Below are 26,876 nucleotides of genomic sequence, written 5' to 3' on the forward strand. Positions count from 1 at the left end.
CACAGAAAACAGAGCTGTTTTTAGCAAAGTGACTACCTGTAGATTTTGGCCTCTAGCTCAGCCGCCACCTAGGGAAACCTACCAAACCTATGCATTTCTGAAAACTAGAGACCTAGGGGAATCCAAGGAGGGGTGACTTGTGTGGCTCGGACCAGGTTCTGTTACCCAGAATCCTTTGCAAACCTCAAAATTTGGCTAAAAAAACACATGTTCCTCACATTTCTGTGGCAGAAAGTTCTGGAATCTGAGAGGAGCCACAAATTTCCTTCCACCCAGCGTTCCCCCACGTCTCCCGATAAAAATGATACCTCACTTGTGTGGGTAGGCCTAGCGCCCGCGACAGGATATGCCCCAAAACACAACGTGGACATATCACAGAAAACAGAGCTGTTTTTAGCAAAGTGACTACCTGTAGATTTTGGCCTCTAGCTCAGCCGCCACCTAGGGAAACCTACCAAACCTATGCATTTCTGAAAACTAGAGACCGAGGGGAATCCAAGGAGGGGTGACTTGTGTGGCTCGGACCAGGTTCTGTTACCCAGAATCCTTTGCAAACCTCAAAATTTGGCTAAAAAAACACATGTTCCTCACATTTCTGTGGCAGAAAGTTCTGGAATCTGAGAGGAGCCACAAATTTCCTTCCACCCAGCGTTCCCCCACGTCTCCCGATAAAAATGATACCTCACTTGTGTGGGTAGGCCTAGCGCCCGCGACAGGATATGCCCCAAAACACAACGTGGACATATCACAGAAAACAGAGCTGTTTTTAGCAAAGTGACTACCTGTAGATTTTGGCCTCTAGCTCAGCCGCCACCTAGGGAAACCTACCAAACCTATGCATTTCTGAAAACTAGAGACCTAGGGGAATCCAAGGAGGGGTGACTTGTGTGGCTCGGACCAGGTTCTGTTACCCAGAATCCTTTGCAAACCTCAAAATTTGGCTAAAAAAACACATGTTCCTCACATTTCTGTGGCAGAAAGTTCTGGAATCTGAGAGGAGCCACAAATTTCCTTCCACCCAGCGTTCCCCCACGTCTCCCGATAAAAATGATACCTCACTTGTGTGGGTAGGCCTAGCGCCCGCGACAGGATATGCCCCAAAACACAACGTGGACATATCACAGAAAACAGAGCTGTTTTTAGCAAAGTGACTACCTGTAGATTTTGGCCTCTAGCTCTGCCGCCACCTAGGGAAACCTACCAAACCTATGCATTTCTGAAAACTAGAGACCTAGGGGAATCCAAGGAGGGGTGACTTGCGGGGCTCGGACCAGGTTCTGTTACCCAGAATCCTTTGCAAACCTCAAAATTTGGCTAAAAAAACACATGTCCCTCACATTTCTGTGGCAGAAAGTTCTGGAATCTGAGAGGAGCTACAAATTTCCTTCCACCCAGCGTTCCCCCAAGTCTCCCGATAAAAATGATACCTCACTTGCGTGGGTAGGCCTAGCGCCGGCGACAGGAAACACCCCAAAGCGCAACGTGGACACATCCTAAATTTTGGAAAAAAACAGAGGTGTTTTTTGCGAAGTGCCTACCTGTAGATTTTGGCCTCTAGCTCAGCCGGCACCTAGGGAAACCTACCAAACCTGTGCATTTCTGAAAACTAGAGACCTAGGGGAATCCAAGGAGGGGTGACTTGCGGGGCTCGGACCAGGTTCTGTTACCCAGAATCCTTTGCAAACCTCAACATTTGGCTAAAAAAACACATGTCCCTCACATTTCTGTGGCAGAAAGTTCTGGAATCTGAGAGGAGCTACAAATTTCCTTCCACCCAGCGTTCCCCCACATCTCCCGATAAAAATGATACCTCACTTGTGTGGGTAGGCCTAGCGCCCGTGACAGGATATGCCCCAAAACACAACGTGGACATATCACAGAAAAGAGAGCTGTTTTTAGCAAAGTGACTACCTGTAGATTTTGGCCTCTAGCTCAGCCGCCACCTAGGGAAACCTACCAAACCAATGCATTTCTGAAAACTAGAGACCTAGGGGAATCCAAGGAGGGGTGACTTGCGGGGCTCGGACCAGGTTCTGTTACCCAGAATCCTTTGCAAACCTCAAAATTTGGCTAAAAAAACACATGTCCCTCACATTTCTGTGGCAGAAAGTTCTGGAATCTGAGAGGAGCTACAAATTTCCTTCCACCCAGCGTTCCCCCACATCTCCGGATAAAAATGATACCTCACTTGTGTGGGTAGGCCTAGCGCCCGTGACAGGATATGCCCCAAAACACAACGTGGACATATCACAGAAAAGAGAGCTGTTTTTAGCAAAGTGACTACCTGTAGATTTTGGCCTCTAGCTCAGCCGCCACCTAGGGAAACCTACCAAACCTATGCATTTCTGAAAACTAGAGACCTAGGGGAATCCAAGGAGGGGTGACTTGCGGGGCTCGGACCAGGTTCTGTTACCCAGAATCCTTTGCAAACCTCAAAATTTGGCTAAAAAAACACATGTCCCTCACATTTCTGTGGTAGAAAGTTCTGGAATCTGAGAGGAGCTACAAATTTCCTTCCACCCAGCGTTCCCCCAAGTCTCCCGATAAAAATGATACCTCACTTGCGTGGGTAGGCCTAGCGCCGGCGACAGGAAACACCCCAAAGTGCAACGTGGACACATCCTAAATTTTGGAAAAAAACAGAGGTGTTTTTTGCGAAGTGCCTACCTGTAGATTTTGGCCTCTAGCTCAGCCGGCACCTAGGGAAACCTACCAAACCTGTGCATTTCTGAAAACTAGAGACCTAGGGGAATCCAAGGAGGGGTGACTTGCGGGGCTCGGACCAGGTTCTGTTACCCAGAATCCTTTGCAAACCTCAAAATTTGGCTAAAAAAACACATGTCCCTCACATTTCTGTGGCAGAAAGTTCTGGAATCTGAGAGGAGCTACAAATTTCCTTCCACCCAGCGTTCCCCCACATCTCCCGATAAAAATGATACCTCACTTGTGTGGGTAGGCCTAGCGCCCGTGACAGGATATGCCCCAAAACACAACGTGGACATATCACAGAAAAGAGAGCTGTTTTTAGCAAAGTGACGACCTGTAGATTTTGGCCTCTAGCTCAGCCGCCACCTAGGGAAACCTACCAAACCTATGCATTTCTGAAAACTAGAGACCTAGGGGAATCCAAGGAGGGGTGACTTGTGTGGCTCGGACCAGGTTCTGTTACCCAGAATCCTTTGCAAACCTCAAAATTTGGCTAAAAAAACACATGTTCCTCACATTTCTGTGGCAGAAAGTTCTGGAATCTGAGAGGAGCCACAAATTTCCTTCCACCCAGCGTTTCCCCACGTCTCCCGATAAAAATGATACCTCACTTGTGTGGGTAGGCCTAGCGCTCGCGACAGGAAACGGACCAAAACACAACGTGGACACATCAAATTTTTTCATGGAAAACAGTGCTTACCTGTGGATTTTGGCCTCTAGCTCAGCCGGCACCTGGAGAAACCTAGCAAACCAGCGCATTTTTGAAAACTAGAGACCTAGGGGAATCCAAGATGGGGTGATTTGCGGGGCTCTGACTAGGTTCTGTTACCCAGAATCCTTTGCAAACATCAAAATTTGGCCCAAAAACACTTTTTCCTCTCATTTCGGTGACAGAAAGTTCTGGAATCTGAGAGGAGCCACAAATTTCCTTCCACCCAGCGTTCCCCTAAGTCTCTCCATAAAAATGGTACCTCACTTGTGTGGGTAGGCCTAGCGCCCACAAAAGGAAATGGCCCAAAACACAACGTGGACACAACATATTTTTTCACAAAAAACAGAGGTGTTTTTTGCAAAGTGCCTACCTGTGGATTTTGACCTCTAGCTCAGCTCAGCTTGCCTACGGGGTCGCTCCCCCTGCGTGACATTGGCGTCAAACAACAAATCCCCGGTGCCTAGTGGTTTCTGCCCCCTTGGGGGCAGATTGCCCTAAAATTGACCAATCTGCCCCCAAGGGGGGGAGAAATGGTCTAAACACACTTTGCCCTCCAGGGGAGCGACCCTTGTCTGATGGGTCGCTCCCCATCTCTAAAAAAACAAACAAACAAACAAAAAAACACAAAAAACAAATTTGTCCTGGCACCTACAGGTTTCTGCCCCCCCTGGGGGCAGATCGGCCTAATAATAGGCCGATCTTCCCCCAGGGGGGTCAGAAATGGCCTAAAATAAATTTGCCCCCCGAACCTCCACCCCCCCCGGGAGCGACCCTTGCCTACGGGGTCGCTCCCCCTGCGTGACATTGGCGCCAAAAAACAAATCCCCGGTGCCTAGTGGTTTCTGCCCCCTTGGGGGCAGATTGACATAAAATCGACCAATCTGCCCCCAGGGGGGCAGAAATGCTCTAAATACAGTTTGCCCCCCAGGGGAGCAACCCTTGTCTGATGGGTCGCTCCCCATCTCTAAAAAAAAACACACAAAAAAAATGTGCCCTGGCGCCTACAGGTTTCTGCCCCCCCTGGGGGCAGATCGGCCTAATAATAGGCCGATCTTCCCCCAGGGGGGGCAGAAATGGCCTAAAATAAATTTGCATCCCCAACCCCCACCCCCACACCAGGAGCGACCCTTGCCTACGGGGTCGCTCCCCCTGCGTGACATTGGCGCCAAAAAACAAATCCCCGGTGCCTAGTGGTTTCTGCCCCCTTGCGGGCAGGTTGACCTAAAATCGACCCATCTGCCCCCAAGGGGGGGCAGAAATGCTCTAAATACAGTTTGCCCCCCAGGGGAGCAACCCTTGTCTGATGGGTCGCTCCCCATCTCTAAAAAAAAACACACAAAAAAAATGTGCCCTGGCGCCTACAGGTTTCTGCCCCCCCTGGGGGCAGATCGGCCTAATAATAGGCCGATCTTCCCCCAGGGGGGGCAGAAATGGCCTAAAATAAATTTGCATCCCCAACCCCCACCCCCCCACCAGGAGCGACCCTTGCCTACGGGGTCGCTCCCCCTGCGTGACATTGGCGCCAAAAAACAAATCCCCGGTGCCTAGTGGTTTCTGCCCCCTTGGGGGCAGATTGACATAAAATCGACCAATCTGCCCCCAGGGGGGCAGAAATGCTCTAAATACAGTTTGCCCCCCAGGGGAGCAACCCTTGTCTGATGGGTCGCTCCCCATCTCTAAAAAAAAACACACAAAAAAATGTGCCCTGGCGCCTACAGGTTTCTGCCCCCCCTGGGGGCAGATCGGCCTAATAATAGGCCGATCTTCCCCCAGGGGGGGCAGAAATGGCCTAAAATAAATTTGCATCCCCAACCCCCACCCCCCCACCAGGAGCGACCCTTGCCTACGGGGTCGCTCCCCCTGCGTGACATTGGCGCCAAAAAACAAATCCCCGGTGCCTAGTGGTTTCTGCCCCCTTGCGGGCAGGTTGACCTAAAATCGACCCATCTGCCCCCAAGGGGGGGCAGAAATGCTCTAAATACAGTTTCCCCCCAGGGGAGCGACCCTTGTCTGATGGGTCACTCCCCATCTCTAAAAAAACAAACAAACAAAAAATAAAAAAAGAAAAGAAAAATTTGCCCTGGCAACAAGAGGTTTCTGCCCCCCCCGGGGGCAGAAATGGCCTAAAATAAATTTGCCCCCCCCAACCACTACCCCCCCACCAGGAGCGACCCTTGCCTACGGGGTCGCTCCCCCTGCGTGACATTGGCGCCAAAAAACAAATCCCCGGTGCCTAGTGGTTTCTGACCCCTTGGGGGCAGATTGACATAAAATCAACCAATCTGCCACCAAGGGGGGCAGAAATGGTCTAAACACAGTTTGCCCCCCAGGGGAGCAACCCTTGTCTGATGGGTCGCTCCCCATCTCTAAAAAAACAAACAAACAAAAAAAAAAACATTTGCCCTGGCGCCTAGAGGTTTCTGCCCCCCCTGGGGGTAGATCGGCCTAATACCAATAGGCCGATCTGCCCCCAGGGGGGGCAGAGATGGCCTAAAATAATTTTTCCCCCCCACCCCCCCCGGGGAGAGACCCTTGCCTACAAGGTCGCTCCCCTTGCGTGACGGCGCAAAAAAAAGATCCCTGGTGCCTAGTGGTTTCTGCCCCCCTTGGGGGCAGATTGACCTAAAATCGGCCGATCTGCCCCCAAAGCGGGCAGAACTGGCCTAAATACATTTTGCCCCTCCAGGGGAGCGACCCTTGTCCAAGGGGTCGCTCCCCATCTGTAAAACGAAAAAACAAAAAAATCCCTGGTGCCTAGTGGTTTCTGCCCCCCTTGGGGGCAGATCAGCCGAATCAAAATAGGCTGATCTACCCCCCAGGGGGGCAGAAATGGCCTAAAATAACCCCCCACCCCCCCAGGGAGCGACCCTTGCCTACAAGGTCGCTCCCCTTGCGTGACGGCGCAAAAAAAAGATCCCTGGTGCCTAGTGGTTTCTGCCCCCCTTGGGGGCAGATTGACCTAAAATCGGCCGATCTGCCCCCAAAGCGGGCAGAACTGGCCTAAATACATTTTGCCCCTCCAGGGGAGCGACCCTTGTCCAAGGGGTCGCTCCCCATCTGTAAAACGAAAAAACAAAAAAATCCCTGGTGCCTAGTGGTTTCTGCCCCCCTTGGGGGCAGATCAGCCGAATCAAAATAGGCTGATCTACCCCCCAGGGGGGCAGAAATGGCCTAAAATAACCCCCCACCCCCCCAGGGAGCGACCCTTGCCCAAGGGGTCGCTCCCGTTGCGTGAAATTCGCGCGCAAAAAAAACTCCCTGGTGTCTAATGGTTTCTGCCCCCCTTGGGGGCAGATTGGCCTCATCAAAATAGGCCTAAATATAATTTGCCCCCCAGGGGAGCGACCCTTGCCTAAGGGGTCGCTCCCCACCTACAAAAAAAGAAAACATCACAAAAAAAAAAAAAAAAAAAAAAAAGGTCCCTGGTGCCTAGAGGTTTCTGCCCCCCCTGGGGGCAGATCGGCCTAATAATAGGCCAATCTGCCCCCAGGGGGGGCAGAAAAGGCCTTCCTAAAAAAATGCCCCCCTGGGAGCGACCCTTGCCCAAGGGGTCGCTCCCTTTTGCCAATTTCATTGAGAAAAAAAAAATCCCTGGTGTCTAGTGGGGTTTCAAAAGCCGGATTGCAAGCAATCCGGCTTTTGAAACCTGTGAGAGACTTCAAAGGGAAGGAAATACATTTCCTTCCCTTTTGAAGCCTCTCGGGGCCTCCCCCAGTGATTGAAAGAGAAATGCAAAAGCATTTCTTTTTCAATCGCGCTGGAAGCAGAGCTTCCAGCGCGATGGGGGAGACCCTGTGACTAATCAGCGCGCGCTCGCGCGCTGACGTCACAGGGGGGGTTGGGGGGGTCGGGGGTGGAAGGGGAAGGGCTTCCCCTTCCATCCCTGACTTTGGGGGGGTGGGGGGAAGCACACAGAGGGAGCGAGAGCGCTCCCTCTGGGCTGTGTGCCGAGGACGTAGTGGTTACGTCCTCGGCACAGCAGCACTGTGCCGCAGGACGTAACCACTACGTCCGCGGCACAGAAGGGGTTAAAATAAAAATGTCATTAAACATACATAAAAATTAGCAAACAGCTCGAATAAAACAATATACAATAACATATATATATATATATATATATATATATAGATATATATAGATAGATATATTGCACATATATATTTATAAACACACGAAAACATTATTCTATACAACAATATTTCATCTAACATTATTTTTTACAATATTAAAAACAACACTTAAAAGTATATTCTTACCTTCACATTATTATGGCCCACTCTCATCAATCCTGTTTTTTAATATAAACAAACTCCAAAATAATGAATTTGTAATTGCCTAGCTATCAATTAACCTGATGTGAAGGTAATTTACTCCTTGTGGATGGGGGGGCATTAATTGATTTTGCTGCTGGGTGCACATTGCCTTGTATGGAGTAGGTACATCTGGTATCTTCCATATTGAAGGTGAAGCAGTTGTCAACATCTCCTGGCAGCCCTTTGACAGGCAGGATTACAGGTCACAGGTTTACTCTGGCGTAGAAGCTGAAAACCTGTAGGTGCAAACCTGATGTTTCCTCAATTTCTAAATGGAACATGGGAAGTTCAACCTTGATGTGGGTAGACTGCCGATTTGTAATGATTTACCTCTCCACCAATGTCTACATGACACTCCAAGTCCCACTATTTATTTAATCTGACAGTTATCTGCACCCATGAAATTATTTGATTGCTTAATTGTTTTCCTCAGGGCAATCAGAGTAATATATTTGTTGAATTGTATCCCCATTAAAATAAATGATTCAAATAATTAATTCTAAATAGAAGTAGTGACCTTAGGCAAACTCCAATATATCTGTATTTTGCATTGAAACTCACAAATAAAATACTGATTTTCTGTAGTAATGCTTTTAAACGATCATTATTATCTTGTGGGTGAAAGGAGCTGTGCAAAGGAGTGTTTGAGTAGCGTTTAGTTCTAAGCCAGGTAAAATTCACATCCAGAGGTTATTTACATCAAATATAAAATGTATGCATTGTTCACTTGAAGGTGTTTTATCAAGGCAGTTAAAAACATCCTTGAAATCTATCATGTAAAATTGTTCCATTATACAGATGGAGGTGAAATCACATTTATATTTTAATATTTATTTCTGTTACTGAGCTTAAGTCAGGAAAATGATTTGCTTTGGTGAGGACCTTCTGTTTAAAGAATAGTACGTCATTGATAGTATATCAGGAATATACAAATAGCACTAGAATCCATCTGGATGCATCAGTACTTGTAATATATTTTTTGTCTCCGATTGATACATTTTTCCTGGAGTTAGTTATTGTTTTCTTTTAATATATCATGCTCTAGGCATTTGCAACATCCCAACAGTGTCACTTGTCTGTGTGTAATTTTTAAAACATTCAATATTTTACATACAAATATTTCCAGCCTTATCAGCCACTTTGATGATTAGGCTACTGTCATTATACAATGACGATTATAGTTTCAAGTTCCTGATTTGCTTAATAGTTTTGCAGATGTTTGCTGGTATTCATATATTCAAATTCAAGGTGATTTTTGCCCTTTCATCATAATTTTATTGAACGCATTTGTAGTACTGTCAGGTGCTAAAATTGTTGTCAATACTGATCTTATTTTCTGTGTGTTTGTTGTTTACAATCTCTTTCAAAAGCCTCAATGTTCTGATTGACAACATTATTTTTTTCTAACAACTTCACCTCAAGGTATGGATTTATCCTCTGATTACAGCATTACACCTTTTTCAGACTTTTTTGTAATTCTATTGACTTTCTACATATTACTTTTCCAGTTTAAACACAATGTTCCAATGACAGTGTGCCAGTGGTGTCTACAGTTCAAATTACCTTTTTGGAGTTTGTGAAGCACCTGCACTGTTGAATCACGATGTTGTGGCTTCTTGGCTGGTGCTTTAATATTTTACCATGGTTTACAAATTTTTCCGATGGTATGGTCCTACAACTGCTATAAGTTTATTTTTTTCCAGCTCTTGCAATGCTGAAACATAAGACATGGTGCAATAGTATAGCAAAGTATCCCTGTTTCAATCATCTTTGGAAATACTAAGGCCCAGATTTAAGAAAAAAGATGAACAACTGTGCTACTTTGCACCATGGCACAAAGAAAAGGTTAGCGTAAAAAAATGATGCTAACCATTGCGACACCCCGTAAAGAAAAATGACGCTAATGCTACAAAAGTGGCATTAGAACAATTAGCAGCATTTTTTTTGTGCCAATAGTGTTAGCGCCATTTTTGCAGCATTAGCATACAAAAATGTCTGCAAGGTAGCTAAACAAGCCAGAAAGACCCAAGATGGACAATGCAGGTCAGGAGAGACCTCAGAGAGACCCCAATCAGCCCAGTACAAGCTAGGATGGACAAACAACATCACATGAGAAGGGGAAAAGGAAGAGAAAGTGTTATTTCAGTGAGGAGGAGAATAACATCTTGGTCAGAGAAGTGCCAGAGCACCAACACAAACTCTTTCTCACCTCCAAATTGCCAATAGGTAGCAAGCAGACTATATGCCAGCCAATAGTAGATAAAGTCAACATTGCGGCAGAATTGAAGAGGACTGTCACCAATTGTAAGATGTGCTGGCATGATTGCAAACTCAGAACTAAAGAGATACTGGCCAGGAACCAAAAGGCAGCACTGCAGACTGGAGGTGGAAGTCCCGCACCCTAGGAGGACCTGGATGACCTGGAGGAGATGGTGGCAATGGTGATCCCGAAGTAGCTGGTTACCAGAATCTCAGGACAGGACAGGTCAGACTCCAAGACCTACCACAAATGCACGGTATGTTGCAGTGGGAGACAATCTGGAAACTAACAAACGGCAGAAGGGGGAGGCACATAGGGTGCACTGTGTGCATGCAAAAGGGTTGCATAGGGACACAGAATGGCCAAACACTTCTAATGTACTCACACCATCCCCCATATATGCACAACCATTTCTCAACCCTCACAGCAAGCTCTTCACTGTTGTCCCTGATCCACTTGCCCATGTGTAACACTCAGTGGGCAACATGTACTATGCTTGTTGCACAGGGTGGCCCAACAAGAACTGCCACACACCTCAATGCTCTGGTGGGAATGGGCACAAAAGTGAACATATTCAACATATGGGGCCTGTCTGTGATCATCATCTGTGCTGCTGCATAAGTAGCTTACATTTCACCATGGAGCAAGGTTGACTGTGTAGTGGGAATGGTTGGTTCCGTGCACAAAGGGACACCTTCATGCATAACAACAGCTACATATGTTTTCATGGTTGCTCTAGGGGCCCGATTCTACAAGCCTGTAATGCAACATTAGCATCATACCAATTGATGCCAATGTGGATTCAAGCTGCTCATTCCCCTTGTGCTACACTAACAAAGTCACATAATGCATGCACAGATCTACTTTGTACATCTTTTCACCACAATATGCCTGTACCAGATATGATGGATGCAAGGAAATATCCCTTACACAAGGAGGGAAGAACTAATGGGGCTGATAACTCATAAAGGTTGCACTGTGTTATCTGCTAACCTCATGTGTGAGGCCTACCAAAGGCAGATGTCAAAGTGAAGCAAGCATTGTAAGCAATGGACCTCCCTGTGCTTTCCTGCACTAGTGCCATCATTTACGGCACCAATGCATTAAAGCACCACTTTAGTAACAAAACTCATTAGACTATTGTAGGGAATGTCCACCATGGTGTCCAGTAATATAAATAACATGCTTTTATGGAACGTGTTGCATGGGAAGATCACAAATATACACATTTGGAATGCCTACTACATGAAGTGTCAGGTGTGAGAGGGGCACATGAAAAATATGCCAGGATAATGTATGCAAGGTGCCTCACATTGGAATGTTAAGTATGACCTATCACTATCCAGCACTAGAGTAGAAGTAAAAAAAAGAATATGCTTGGGTAGAGCACTGCGATGTCTGTGTCTTGATATACTGGCACATAATTACGCATTTATGAAGAAACACGCAGTGCAACAGCTCAGCTTGCTCTGTTGTGCAGCATCAATTAAAACACAGGGATGTGTACTTGTCACAGAGAGTCAATGTATCCCTCTACTACCCTTGCTAATACCTAAAGGTATGATAGACAATACCAACTTTGCTGCACAGTCTGCATGGTGTAGGGATGTCCCTATCGCTGGTCCAAATGCACATCTGCACAAAGGAACACACCCTGCTAAACCTACTAACAGGAATGCTGTCTATCACTTACAATGATTGACGATGATTGCAACACACATTGAAAGTAGCCCACTATGGGATCACCACAATGTCAGTCCTTAGTACCACAACTACAATGCCACCCCTGATGTAGTGTCCCAACATAATGTATCCACACATCAACATCCCTCAAAATGGATCAAGTCCAAATCCCACCCCACGTGTGATGGAAGTAGGTGGGCTTGCCACATGCATACTCCCTGGCCACTTTGAGTCATGTGTTCAGAATCCTGTACCACACAACATAACAGTGAACCACCTCAACCACCTTGTGTGTCTATGTGCAAAGAGAAAGGTCTACCTTACAGCAAAACAACACTCAGTATAGCAATGCAGTCATCCTTGCAGCTATAGAACAAGGAAACCTGAGATGCGCGTATGAGTGTTGCCCTGCAGGAAGGTAGAAAATCCTGTTTGCATATATACACACGAGGTGGTTGAATCTCACAATGGGTGGTGCAGAATACTCAATACACCATTTAAAGTGGCTAGGAGGATGCGTGTGGACAGCTCACTCCTTTCCATCACTTCAACAACACACGTAGGGTGGCAGATGAGTCAATTACTTACTCAAAAATCTGTAAAAACAAAGTCCACGTTTTTCTGTACATTCTGCACAAATCCAGAAGAATGTCCATGGCAAGATTTGTAACACAGTCAAGTCAATGAAAGGCGTACATATGTAGAAGACCTGGATTATACAATCAAGGTGGGTGTAACACACTGGGAACTGTGGACTGGCAGATTATGCCAATGGTGACTCCACAAAAATGATGCTCAGGTGCCATTAGAGGTGCATAAATGTGTGCCTTGGTGCGGGGGCAGTACCATGTCACTGAGCCACCAGTAGCAGGTAAATGATGACCCATGTCAACAGCCACTACACTCAAAGATTGACCTTTCACTATCTCATTGCAGCGGATGATGCCTTACCTCCTGCGGACCTGCCTGTCCTGGATTTTACAGATGATATGGATGACCAACTGGAACCATCTTTGCTGACACTCTCCAGGATGTCCTGGGTTCCTTCCAGACACCACCCAACTACCAACACACAGCACCAACCAGTCCTGCCAGTGCCCTGGACCCTGAGGACCCAGACATTACCTTTCAGAAGACAATGGTTAGAGACCAGCAGAAGCTAGGACAACAGGTGTGGGTGGGGATGGAGACCATGGTGGCCAACCTAGAGGGAGTGCAGGGGTGCCTCAGTCTGAATAAGGACAACTTTGCTGCCATCTGAGGCACCCACTCACCGCTACGTCAACTCCAGCAATCTCTGGCCAACATAGATGCTGTCGTTAGGCAGAGGCTAGAACAATGGCCCTCCCAAAGTGACAACAGCATGCTTGATAACAGGTTGGAGGCTATAGAAAATGTCCTTGCAGGAGGATCTGGAATCCCTCCGTGAAAACATGGCTGCCTTCCACCGTGATGTAGCTGCTGTGTTGCAAAACCAGCAGTTACTCCTTGCTACATTGATGCCTTTTCCATTCCCATAAATGGGAGCTTGCTGGACTTTTGATTCCACATCTCTATGCCCTGATGTGTGTGTGTGTGTGCCCCCTCAACTTTAACAACAGCACTACCCATGGCACAAGAGGTACCACACACATCAGAGGATGAAGATGTTGAAGGAACATTTTTCACAAGAAAAAACTCCCAGAAGCTACAGTCTGTGGCACGCGAACAGTATCTCTTTAGTTCTGTGCTTAAGATCATGCCAGTGTTGTGACAGTTGGCAATGTTCCCTCTTCACTCTACCACTGTTGACCTGTCATGCATGGACTGTCATTGTCTCAATCTATACCTATTGCTAATTTGAATACCTCCTTGTTAATGCTCACATCTCCTACACATGTCTCATGGCATGTCCCCTACCCTTGGAGTCTGACTGGACATTCAATGTCTTGGGATCTCCCATTGGGTCAGTGAACTGCATGTTGTACATCATTGGAAATAAAACTTTCACATGTAAATAAATCACCATAATCACATGTGTCCTGCTTTTTTAAATGATCCATCAACTGTTGCAAATGTATGCATTTTGTGAAGCTATGTCAGTGGCTACAGAACCAAAGGACAGGTGTGGCTTTCTGTCAGACACAAAGGCACACACTAGGACTCAACCATGATTAAGGTGATGGATAGCATTGTGGACTACAATCAACTTTTTTCAAAGGATGTATTAAACAGGTATCCATGTCTGTTGACATGTGTGGTTCAGAAAACAAGTGTCTGGAAATTTCCCTGAAAGTTATACTAGGACAATATTGATATGACCAACAAAATAGGCAAATGTAAGATGGGCAGTCGTTAGTGTGCCAGTATCCATTACCCAAATGAGGTGGAATGCAATGTGCTAAACTTCTCAAGAATGTTTGTTATACACCTTAGCATTAACAATTTATGTTTCATGATTACCTGTCTAAGAATGGTTTCAAGAACTGCGCTGAAAAGTGTATTGAGTAACGGATGTCATACCGCTGCCAATCAGACAGGTCCTTGGTAATAGGGGATACATACAGTTACACATGTAAATCAATACTGAATACATACCCAAAGGCATTTGTCTAGCGTGGCCAGTGCAGACATGATCACACCCAAGCAGTTAATCATCTTGGGCACTATGTTGTAGAAAACTAACATGATTTATTAAAACTAAAAATCACTACCTATTACTAACCTACACTAAGCTAACCTATACTAACTTATCTTAACTTATCCCTACAGCTATATATCCTAATCTAGCTGTATCTTATTCATGAAACGACACACACTAAACATTGTCACCCCACCCCCTTAAGAGACAATAGACAAGTAGGACAACATGAACTAAAGCTACATATAGACTAACTGAATCTTTTGCCTAAACAATTATATATATTTTTGTATTTATTCATTTATTTTTTAAACATAGAGCCCTAATCATAACACCCCAGAACCCCCAAAGCAAAAAAATATGAAATCGCACCTCCCTAACTATACTAACTATGTCCTACAACTAACCAACTCTAAGCTACCTAAACTACTTAAAACCCACTAAAACTATTTACAATCAAAATTAGGGGAAGGGAAGGTACAGGGAAGAGGTCACTGTCCACACTTAGAGTTTCTTAAACGTCTTCTTTATGTAATTTAACAGTTTGAAGGTATGGGCAGTGTCCGCCTCTAGTTTGGCCAACCTTGCTTAGACCTCCGCCATGTCTTTTTGCATATCTGCCTCAAAGATAGAGCCAGTGTGAGCTGGTGATGGCTGTTTCTGGGATGTTGGTGTTGTATGAGCTGTGGGTGTGGAGGGGCGGGTCCTGCTGAGGCACCCCTGACCCTCGGCGTTGTGGTCACTCATGTTTTGGTGCTGGTTGCAGGCTGTTTCACTGGTCCTCCCTGTGGGAACACCTGCTAAAACTTTGATGTCTTCTCCCTTGGGTACCTTTTGGTCATCTTGGGATAACCTGTCTGGACTATGCAGGTCTGGGGGAAACCCTTGGCCCTCTTATCAAAGGCACGAATCTGTGCTGGAATCATTGTGGTCGCTAAACCATGAGGAGAACATGTCATCAAAAACTGTGTTGGGTAGAGGAAGAACAAGTATGCAATGGAAACAGCAACTTCAGATGACACATGACATCCTACAACAATGTCAAGACCCAGGTCTATACAAAACTGCCTACCAAGCATCTACAGTATTTAATTCATGTCACAGGGATAACAGCTATCCAATGTAGCTGTAGGAAAGTAATCCTTTTTGCCCTGATCACCCCCAAATATTTTGGACAGATACTGCTGATTATTGACTCTTGACTGTGCCTTAGGTACAGCTTACCAGACCCAGGGCCAGTGTTCTGTGTAAAGTGGATATGCAAATTAGGCTAATTATACATTGCTATGTAACCCTACCTATAAGTCCCTAGTTTATGGTAGGGCATGTACGTTTAGGGACCACAGCACAGGTAGTGCACCCATACGTACACTGCTGAGGTACCCAGTGTCATTTTAAAGGCAGGACTGCCTTGCTGGCTGCTTTTAAACTAAAGTTATATGCAAGTTCGTCTTTGGAATTAAAAGTACTTCCAAAGTCTTAAACTACCTTATTTTTACAGATAAGTCACCCCTAGTATGTGTGCTCTATGTGCCCATACGGTTGGGTGCCATGTAACTATAAGAAGTGACCTTATGAAAATTATTTTATAAGCCTTGCTGAGGTAAAAAGGATATGCCTGGGGAAGAAGATCTGCCTCAGCAGATGGGGAAGCAGGAAGGTGGAGGGCTGCCAAACTGGTCTTCAAAGGCAGGTAAGGACATTTGGATCAATCCAGCACCTCCCTCGCATCCTGCAACCCCATACAAATGGATGCCCTCTTGATTAGATTAGAAGAGGGCAGGAGATGGGTGTGTTTAGGATTTTTAGACACGCTAGTGGGTGGGCTCCGCCAGATCTAACCTTCAAAAATCACTTTCAGCTGTATTGGATTTTTGAGGAGTGTTGCTCCCTGGGATTGATTTTGGCCACACTTCCCAGGAAGTGGTCATCACAGGGGAATGAGCCTGCCTCTGATTAGATACCCAGGACCCCCCTGTTTTTTACCCAGGAGCAAGGATAAATATGGCAGAGCGCCACCCACACCTCAGATCTCTACAAGGAAGAACATCAGGAGAAAAAGGGCTGCCCTGCTGGACCACTGACCTGCACCTAGACACTGCACTCCGAGGGACTGAACCCGCTGCATACTTGGGTTCATCACAAGAAGGTCTTTGCCTGAGTTCAACTGGTTCAAGGAGGGAGTTCCTGTTTGCTACAGGTGAAAAACAGCTAACCAGAGTCCCCTGCATCAACTCCTGAAGAAACTGACCGGCTGACCACTGTCCAGTGGCCATTTTGAGGTTCGAGCCTGGTCTATTCTGGGAGTTGGAGATGGCACCCTCAAGAAGAAACTCAGAGCTTCTGGAACTTTGGAATGAGCTGTGGGGTCCTAAAGGACCTTAAAAGACCTTATAGAAGAAGATCCAGACGTTTGGAGACGATTGGTGAACTTTTTGTCAAAAGCTCTATAGAGGGACCGACCCACCGCAATGAGTCTAGCCGGCTTGCCTCAATTGCGACCAGCCCTGACTTGCAGGTTCGTCTTGCTGAAGAAAATTTCGGAAAAAGTGACTAATTCCGATTGTAGAAAGTTGACCGGGACCTCCCGCACAGTGCATATGAAGAGAGCTCCAGGGACGTCGGATCAAGATTCAGGTTTGGCCCGGTCGAAGGATTTTCATCTTGAAAAATTGTCTAAGTCCAAACGTAGAAATCTTTACTGAGGTCTCCTGCGACGCGTATCCGAGGAAGGGCTCAAGGGATCGGACTGGCAACTTCTTCCCGCTGAAGAAAATCTTCAAGAAAATGACTAAGTCCGAACGCCTTCCCGCATGCTGTAGCCAAGTAGGGCTCCATCGTGGTCAGCCTTAAACTTTGACTTTGCTCCTGTTGAGGTGCGACCAGATGACCAGATTGGTGCTATTCATTTCTATGCGCTAAAAAACACTATGGCCCTTATTGCAACCCTGGTGGTCGGTGTTAAAGTGGCAGTAATACCGCCTCAGGCCGGCAGTAAAAAAAATGGGATCACGACCATGGCGGAAACCGCCATCACAGACAGCCACTTTAACAGTCCGACTGCCACGGCGGTAGCAACAAACACCACGGCGGTAACCGCCAACAGGCAGGCGGAAGACAATGTACCGCCCACACTATTAGAAGGCACCAATCCGCCAGCTTTTCCGGGGCAGTACCAATACCATCAAAAGGACGGCAGAAACAGTACACAGAAGGGAAACGACTCACCGTTTGACACCCAAGGAAGAACTAGGATGCCATGGAGCCCGAATTGCAGATCCTACCCATGTTGCTGTATCTATTAATTCACCACGAAGTGGAAAGAAGGTGGCGGCGGCGAGGACGACGGTGAATATTGCACCTAGCACACAGGGTAGGGGAGGAGGGAAAAGAGAGTGACACACACCCACAACATGCAATACCCCCACCCACAACAACATACACACACACATATCCAACAACATCACAGATACACCCCGTCACCGCCTGGAAGAACGCAAGGACAAAACGAAATGAGTTTAACTGGTGTTATATTGGAAAAATCAGATCTATCAAGAGAACAGCAAATAATCAGTATGCACAAAAATTTACATCAAGTACAAAAGTCCGTACACTGTCCCATGAAATGTCCGTGGACCAGTGGTCCCAAAAACCATGGGCGAAGCCCATACATGACACCTGCCTCAAAACGGAGAGAACACTGCAGGGGCATCAGGTCGAAGAAAATCAGGCACCTCAGGGGGAAGAGGAGGGGGGCACCTCAGCCGGATGATGGTACGACACCACTGCTCCTCGAGGGGGCTCCATGCCCACTGCTTGGTCCTGGGAAGTGTAAAGCCACAGTCTCTCAAGTCTCTCAAGTGGGTGCACTGCCCACTGCTTGGTCTGGGGAGTGAAAGCCACAGTCTCTCAAGTTTCTCAAGTGGATGCACTGCCTACTGCTTGGGCCTGAGAGTGCAAAGCCACAGTCTCTCAAGTTTCTCAAGTGGGTGCACTGCCCACTGCTTGGTCCTGGGAAGTGCAAAGCCACAGTCTCTCAAGTCTCTCAAGTGGGTGCACAGCCCACTGCTTGGTCCTGGGGAGTGCAAAGCCACAGTCTCTCAAGTTTCTCAAGTGGGTGCACTGCCCACTGCTTGGACCTGGGGAGTGCAAAGCCACAGTATCTCTACTGGATGGCCTCTCAACTGGTTCTGGAGGGGGCTTTGTGCCCAGAGTGCTTCATCCTGACAAGGACTGGGTGAGTGGATGCATTTCTCCACTGGTTCTGGAGGGGGCTTTGTGCCCAATGATGCTGCACCGGGGTTATGGCAGTTGAAATCCTCTCACCTGGGTGTCTTAGCCACGCAATGTACCTGGAACAGGTAGCATGATACTCCACGAAGGCAGAGCCGCACTCCATCCTGCAGCGACTTAGGCTGCCAATTGCTGGTTTGTGTCAGTGCTGGAGGTGGTGTCTCAAGTGGCGTGTCCAGGGCCAGAACGTCACCTGCAGACTCTGATGGCTGCCCACTGTGGATGGGGCTGACGTCCAACAGAGTGGCATCGGCTGTGTACGTGGTGGTGCTGATGGCGGCACAGGTGGCGGTGGCTGCAGCGGAGATGCTGCTAGTGCTGGCTGTGGTGCAAGTAACTGTTGTGGTGGATGGAGACACCATACCGTCTCCGGCAGCCTTGGATGGCTGATCCTTGGGGAGGATGATGCAGCCTGACGTTGTGGCAGCAGCGGTGCAGGTTGCAGTGCATGTGGTGGTGCAGGTGGCGGTGCAGGTGACGGTCAGAGCGGCGGTGGTGACAGTGGTGCAGATGGCTGCTATCCCTGATGATATGGTGGTCACCAGCCCCTCACCAGGAGACATCATGCCCTGAGGTGACGTGCCCTTTGGCTTGTGGCCCTTCCCCATCTTGACAGTCACTGCAGGGACCTTGGCACTGTCCTCTCGTTGTTTGGGCGAGGCCTTGCTGGGTGGGTGGTGTGACTTTCTCCTGCTGGAAGCCGGCCCCTTTTTTAACTTTGCAGGTGGTGGAATAGGGTGGTCCTTCTTATCTGTCGGTAGCTCACTGGCAGCTCTGATGGGTGCCCCATCGATCGTACCGGACTAGCAGGGACCACAGCGGATGCAGATTTGGTGGCTGAGGTGCTGGGTTGGGATCTAGACAACCTTTCCCTAGTGGGGGGGTGGTGTAGGGAAGAGGTTAATGTTAGCTAGGAAAAGTTAGACACACTGGGACGGGAAGATGGAGGGGGTGTGGGAGTGGAGGAACAGGTAGTGGTTGTAGGAGGTGTACGTCTGCTGAGTTTGGGTGAAGGTGCATGGGCCGGAGGCTGTTGTGAGGTGGATGGCTGTTGAGTGGGTGTGTGCCTGCATTTGTGTACTTTGAGAGGAGGGCTCACAGACACACTGGGAGAAGACACAGGGGACGTGCAAATGGTAGTGAGGTGGTGATTGTACGTGAGCAGTGTGTAGTTATGGGCGTGCTGGTGATGGAGGCAGTGGCTGATGATGTAGTGCATGCAGGTGTGAGTGGAGACGAGACAGGGAGGGAGGTGGAGGATGTAGAGGAGGGGGACACAGTGCAGGAAGTGGATGTTGGTATGTGTGCATGGGTATGGTGCTTGTGTGAGTGCTTGTAGGATGTGTGGTGCTTATGTTTTCCTGAGCCACTTTTGTGTGTTGATGTGTGTGCATACTGGTCTGATGGTGTGCTTGGGATAGGTTGAGGTAGAGGGGATTGGGTCTGGCTAGTGGAAGTTGGAGGGGGGAGGCTGGACACACGGACAATGGCTGCCATCAGTGCTGTTGGGCCGCCAGACCAGAATGAATGCCCTCCAGGTATGCATTTGTTTGCTGCAAATGCCTCTTGACACCCTGAATGGCATTCAGAATGGTTGACTGCCCAACAGTGAGGGATCTCAGGAGGTCAATAGCCTCCTCACTGAGGGCAGCAGGGCTGACTGGGGGAGGGCCTGAGGTGCCTGGGGGTGAAGGAGATGCCCACCCTCCTGGGTGAGCGGGCACGGAAAACACGCTGAGGGGCTGCTGGGAGGGCAGTGCTGGTACAGGGGGTGGTGGCTGTACCTTTTGTTGGGGTGGGCACAGAGGTGTTCACCACCGCCAGGGAGCTTCCATCAGAGGAGGAGTTGATAACGCATCCCAATCTAGATAATTTATTCAATCTGGGACTCGTTTTAGGACGATTAATCTTTTGACCCTGATTGAAGTCTCCTTAAGACGAGATAACTAATCAACATGTCAATCAATAGATCAATAACCGCATCGAAATTCACAATAACAAATTAATTGAATTAATCAATAACATCAATAAACTTGAAACACACCATGACCTCTCAGTCATGAATAACCACACAGAATTCCGTAAGATTTATGATATTTATTCCCTATTGATTACACTCTACCAGCAAGTTTATTAGTCTTAATACCAGAAAACACATCAACACTGTCATAATATGGCAACTCGAATAAGATTTCAGCAAAGCAAAGATCATGAACATTAGAACATACCACAACGTCAACATGGATTAACCTTAGCAGAGTATCATAAGCGCATTATTCAACAAAACATAGATTCAGGCATTCGTCTATTTGCGTCCGTTTAGTGAATTCCTTAACTAACCTTGAATTAGCAGTAGCATGTTGGGCTTCATGCAAAACAATTTAGGAACACAAATTTAGAAAACATCTATCTATGGTCTCTATCAAAAGAAGCAGTTGGTACCTAGAAAGAAAAGGAAAACAGACAATTACAATTTCATCATCATATACTTACCCTCCGTAATGAGTCAGCATACAGAGTCAGTCTTCGTCCTCAGGACATCAGTTGATTCTCCACCAGCCAGGAAACACAGCAAAGTTCAGCAAGACGGGTAATAAGGGATACTTCCCTCATAAGGAGGAAAGTATAGAATGGGCTAGGCAAGGGTGAGGATGGTTTTGAAGAATTATACAATTACTACAATTGTATCAAAATTGTTGAACAAGTCTCTAATTTCCAGTTGGTCAAGTTTTGGTGCATCATTATCTCCATCCAATCGTTTACTTGTCGCCTCATTAAGATTGTCACCCCATAACAGTTCTCATGCAGCTCATTGGTTCCTGGGTTTGACGCCTCCAACGGGTAGAATGTCAGGTGAGGAATAAGTGACATTTGTTACTCAAGTCAGTAGCCCCATTGTCTTCCCTAGTCTAAATGACCTTGTACCTGTTGCAAATTACACTGTTGCGCTCCACAAGAATGTCTCCTTGAGCAAGTCGGGTTCTCATGAGAAGATTTACTATGGTTACACACACATCTCTAACTCCTGGAAAAGTACAGCTTCATGTGCTTCAGCAAGTCAGCACATTGCACGTTAGAAAAACGCATTTAATATGAAACCGGGCAGCTAGGCCCGACTCATGCTAACTAAGGCCTAGTGATTAATTTAGCAAAACCTTAACATTTAACTCTTAATACTAATACAAAATCATACATTAGTACATTTATATTTCATTATTAGTCAATTTCATTAATCACTGAATACAATGGTGGCCACTCCCCGTGGTCACATTTCATACACATGCGTTAACATTTACATTTTCTATGCGCTTTCACCAAGCATTATATTGCAAGCTTCTCATGTTAATTATTAGATTTTAATCACACTCCATCAATCCCTCCTCTGATGACTCCTGTCATCACACAAATATTTTCCCTTCACAACATTTCACTTTCTTAGTTCCTTCATTTCAATTTCTTCCCCCATTTTTTACTTTTCGTATTTTGCTTTGAATGTTTTCTCCCTTTTCTTTTCTTCTCTCCTCATATTGCGTTTTGCCAAATTTTCTCTAATTCTTTTACTAATTTTACATGATAACCATAGTCCGAATAAACAAGCTAAAACAATCAATAGTCCCTCTATTATTTTTGCAAATATCCCATGCCAAATATTACTAAACCAACTTCCCACTTTAGCAAGTCCCTTTCCAACCTTTTCCCAAACTCCAGGTTCTTTCAGCTCCTTCAAATCTGTACTATCTCTTATTAGGTTAGTAAGCATACTTCTAATCTTATTACTATTATCGGGCATATAGGCACAACAATGGTGCTCATTAAGCATCTTACAGACTCCGCCACTTTTCACTAAAAGAATGTCTAAAGCAAGCCTATTTTGAAGAGTCATAGCCCTCTCCGCAGCAAGTTCAGTATCCATCAGGAGTATAGCCCCTGTGAAGTTTGTCAGCATGTTATCCACAATAGTAGACAACTTTCGAATCTTTATGGAATTCAAAATAACTCCCACTGAAGGAATTATAGCTCCAAATATATCACCCACAACAGCAGCCGCGGTCTCTCTTTTCTGTCTAGTATGATGTAATTCAGACACTTTAGGAAACTTCCTTAAGTAATCAAATTGGTAAATCTTTGGAAATCTATTTCCAAATAACATGTCCCATACCATCCCTTTTGAAGACGGTAATAAGCATTAAGTCCACATATGTAATAGATCCCTGGGATCGCTGGATCCTGTCCATTTAACATGAACGTCCACTTACTCTGAAACAAAAACACATGTCCGCACTCACTCGTTCCCACAAATAAAGTGTCATGGTCAGATTTTGGCCTATATATACAAAGCTTTCCTACGTGTAATGCATTTAAAGCTAATTTGCCTTGTGTTTTTATTGCACTTTAAGCATAATCATTTGCAAACGTTAGTTTCTCTAATCCCTTTTCTAGCTTTTCTTTTAACGCTTTTCTTCTATCATCAGTGTGATCTAAAAAGCTCTTCTCTACAGGCGTTAGTAAGCAGGTTAGATTATTGCGATGTGCATAAGCTGTACCAAATGTCAGTGTAGGCTCCAAGAAACCCCTAACTATTTTTATACTAAGATCTCTAGCTATTTTACTCAAATATTCATTTATAGGCACAAAAGAAAACACTACATCTAGATTAGAATAGAAGTACTGAATATATTCTTGATCATAAAACCTTGTTAATAACAAACTACAACTTATCCCGTATGTTAGCAGAAAACTATGATAGGTAACCCCCTTCTTGTACTGACAAAGGAATTTTTGTACACACATAACAATTCTTCGCATCCATTGTTTCAACATACTCATTCATCAAGTGATAACAAAACATTAGTAGATAGTTCCCCTTTGTGTTAGTTCCCTCATGCAAATATTTCGTATCTTGCTCAAATCTCTCCCATGGTATTAGTGTAGCAGTCTCAGGAATTGTAGCATTGTTAGTCTCACTCTTATCCACCAATGGCATTCCCACAATCACAGCTATGATTACTATCGCACACACAACACCCAAAATAATACCCAACCATCTACAAATCCTACTCCCCTCATAATTATTATCTCTAGTGTTAATCATGATCTGTAAAGAATCAGAAATCAGAACAATATAAAGGAAAACAATCAACTGAGGAAGGCTTAAAGCTCTTTTTTTTTTTTTTTTTTCAAGAAAAGTCTTTCTTTAGCAAATATTTACAGTGTTTCACTCACTCCCAGGATCCTTGTCAAATCAGGTTAGCAGCTTGTCAAAATCGTTTTTTTTTTTCTTCGAGTCAATTCAGGTTAACAGTGTCACATCCGGTAATTTATCAGTCTCTTTTTCTCTCAGCTTTTCAGCTTTACTTCAAATTTAACACAATCTCTCTTCTCTGTGGTCAAATTCAGGTGCCGTAGTATTGACCTGGAATCTCTCGATCAAAACAGAATGCCAAGAATTCTTGATGCCACTCAGCTGATGTTGCATACGCCCACTCAGGACCTGCGTATCTTCTGTTTGCAACTCACTTTCTTTTTAATTTACGGTCACCCTGCAATTCTCCTTCACTCAGATCTTCCTTCCTTGTGGTATCGACCTCTTCCTCTATTGTTTCGTTAACAACCACCTTCCCTGTTGTTACTCGCGATTCTGGCCACTCATCTCCTTTCAGTACCTTTTCGACTTTTCGCCTTTCTTGTGGCTGTTCTCCGCCCTCCTCTAATTCTATGGTGTCTTCTCTTGATGGACCTGCAATTTGCTCAGGAGGAGTCTGGCCGCTTTGCTTCTCTCCTGACTCTTCCCCTTCTGGGTCTGTCATGGGCTCTACTTCAAACCTGTATCGGTCTGTTTCTGGGAGAACCTCTCTTTGTGTCGGTTCCCCTAGAGCCTCAGTTGAGATAGGCTCACGGTTACCCCTCCGGGTCTCAGCTCTTGCTGGAGTGACCAAGCCGTCCTCAACGGGCTCTCCTTCTGTCTCAGTTCCCCATTGATTACTCTCCAGCCCTGAGACTTCCTTTGCTGTAGCTGTTATTTTCAACAACTCAAGTTTCTCATCAGTTGGACACGTCACCTTCTTTGTGTGACTGGTATGGATCCAGTTTGGAATTCCCGCATATTTCATAGCAGTAGTAGTTGTCAGTACCACTTGATATGGCCCCTTCCAACGTGGCTCCAAACAGGACTTCCTCACGTGCTTCTTGACAACAACCCAGTCACCGGCTTTCAGATTGTGACCTGGATCATTTATCAGTGGCAGTGTGGTGGCTTCCACCTGGTGAGAGAAAGAGCGGACCACCTCAACCAGACCCTTGCAGTAGTCCAACACCATATCATCAGTGATATTCACAAGAGCATTTGCAAGCACTGCTGGTAATCTCATAGCTCGGCCCATGAGAATTTAATGAGGAGACAGTCCTGTTTTCCTGTTGGGTGTATTTCTCATTGACATCAGCACTAAGGGCAACGCATCAGGCCATTTCAAATTTGTAGCTGCACACATCTTTGCCATTCTCAACTTCAAGGTACCATTCATTTGTTCCACTAGTCCTGAGGCTTCGGGACGGTAGCTACAGTGCAACTTCTGTTCAATGTTCAGTGCGGCACACAAGAGCTTAACCACCTCATTGTTGAAGTGACTTCCCCTGTCTGCTTCTAAAGAGCTCGGAAACCCGAAACATGGTATCAATTCCCAAAGCAGCAACTTCGCTACTGTGAGACTGTCATTCCTATGTGTAGGGTAAGCTTCAATCCAATGACTAAAGATGCACACAATCACCAGCACATATCTCAGACCTCCACACACAGGCATCTCAATAAAATCCATCTGCATCCTGCTAAATGGACCTCCTGCTCTCCCAATGTGGCTCAAAATCACCACTGTCCCTTTCCCCGCATTCATCTGGTGACAAATCACTTCTGCGGCTTGTCTGAACTTCGGGTTAAACCAGTCAATTTTGAACAACCTAATCATGGCATCTCTCCCAATATGTGCTTGTCCATGGTAAAACCTTGCAAACTGTGACAAAAGACTGTTTGGCAAAACCATTTTCCCCTCATCTGAAACCCACAAATCATCAGGTCTTTGTACACATTGCATTTTAACCCAAGCACGTTTCTCATCTTTGCTGGCACGTCCCTGAAACAATTTTAACTCTTCCATTGTGTCAACCACCCTCAATGCATAACCTGTACATGTCTCATTTTCTGTTTCAGGTAACAATTCCCACTGATCTTTGAATGATATACAGTTCAATGCACAAAACCTTGCAACTTGATCTGCATATCCGTTTACCATTGACACAAAGTCTTGCGACTTAACATGAGCATTGCATTTCACCACAGCAATTTCAAGAGGTAACTGAATCGCGTGCAGCCACTCCTTAATTTTTTCACCATTTTTCACTGGAGAACCAGAAGAGGTCAAGAAACCCCTCTGGGACCATAATTGGCCAAAATCATGGACAATTCCAAATCCATATCTGCTGTCATTATAGACAGTGACTTTAAATTTGTCAGCTGCATGGCATGCCCTAGTAAGAGCAATCAATTCAGCCACCTGAGCAGAATATGCTCTTTCAAGCCAAGATGCTTCCAGGATACCGGTGATTGTACACACAGCATATCCGGCTCTTAGTACTCCCACTGAGTCTCTCAGGCAAGAACCATCAACAAAGATAATGTAATCATTTTCCTCCAATTGGGTAACTTTAATATCAGGTCTCAGTTTGGTGCACAGTTTGGTTACCTCAAGACAATCATGTTCTACTTCCTCAGCACTCCTCACTATCTGAACAATCAACATCTGTATTCTCATTAGGAAGTAAAGTTGCCAGGTTTAACACAGTACATCGTTTCAGTGATACATTAGGGGACCCCAATATAATCGTTTCATATTTGGTCAGGCGGATATTTGTCATGTGCTGCGTCTTGGTTCGGGTGAGTAGTATTTCTACTGAGTGTGGGACCATTACTGTTAAGGGATGTCCCATCACTATGCCTTCACTCTGAGTGAGGCTCTGACCAACTGCTGCAACTGCATGCAAACAACCCGGTAAGGCTGCTGCGACTGGGTCCATAGTAGCTGAAAAATATGCTACTGGGCAGTTTGCACCTCTATGGACCTGTGTCAGGACAGACAAGGAACAAGCATCACGTTCATGACAAAACAGTACGAAAGGCTCCGTGTAATCAGGCATACCTAAAGCTGGAGCCGTGCACATGCACTCTCTCAGTTCAATGAATGCCCTCATTTCTTTCTCGGACATAGTTAGGGTATCTGGGCCATCCTTAACCTCTTTGAC

This window comes from Pleurodeles waltl, chromosome 5 (assembly GCF_031143425.1).
Source record: "Pleurodeles waltl isolate 20211129_DDA chromosome 5, aPleWal1.hap1.20221129, whole genome shotgun sequence".
Taxonomy (NCBI): Eukaryota; Metazoa; Chordata; class Amphibia; order Caudata; family Salamandridae; genus Pleurodeles; species Pleurodeles waltl.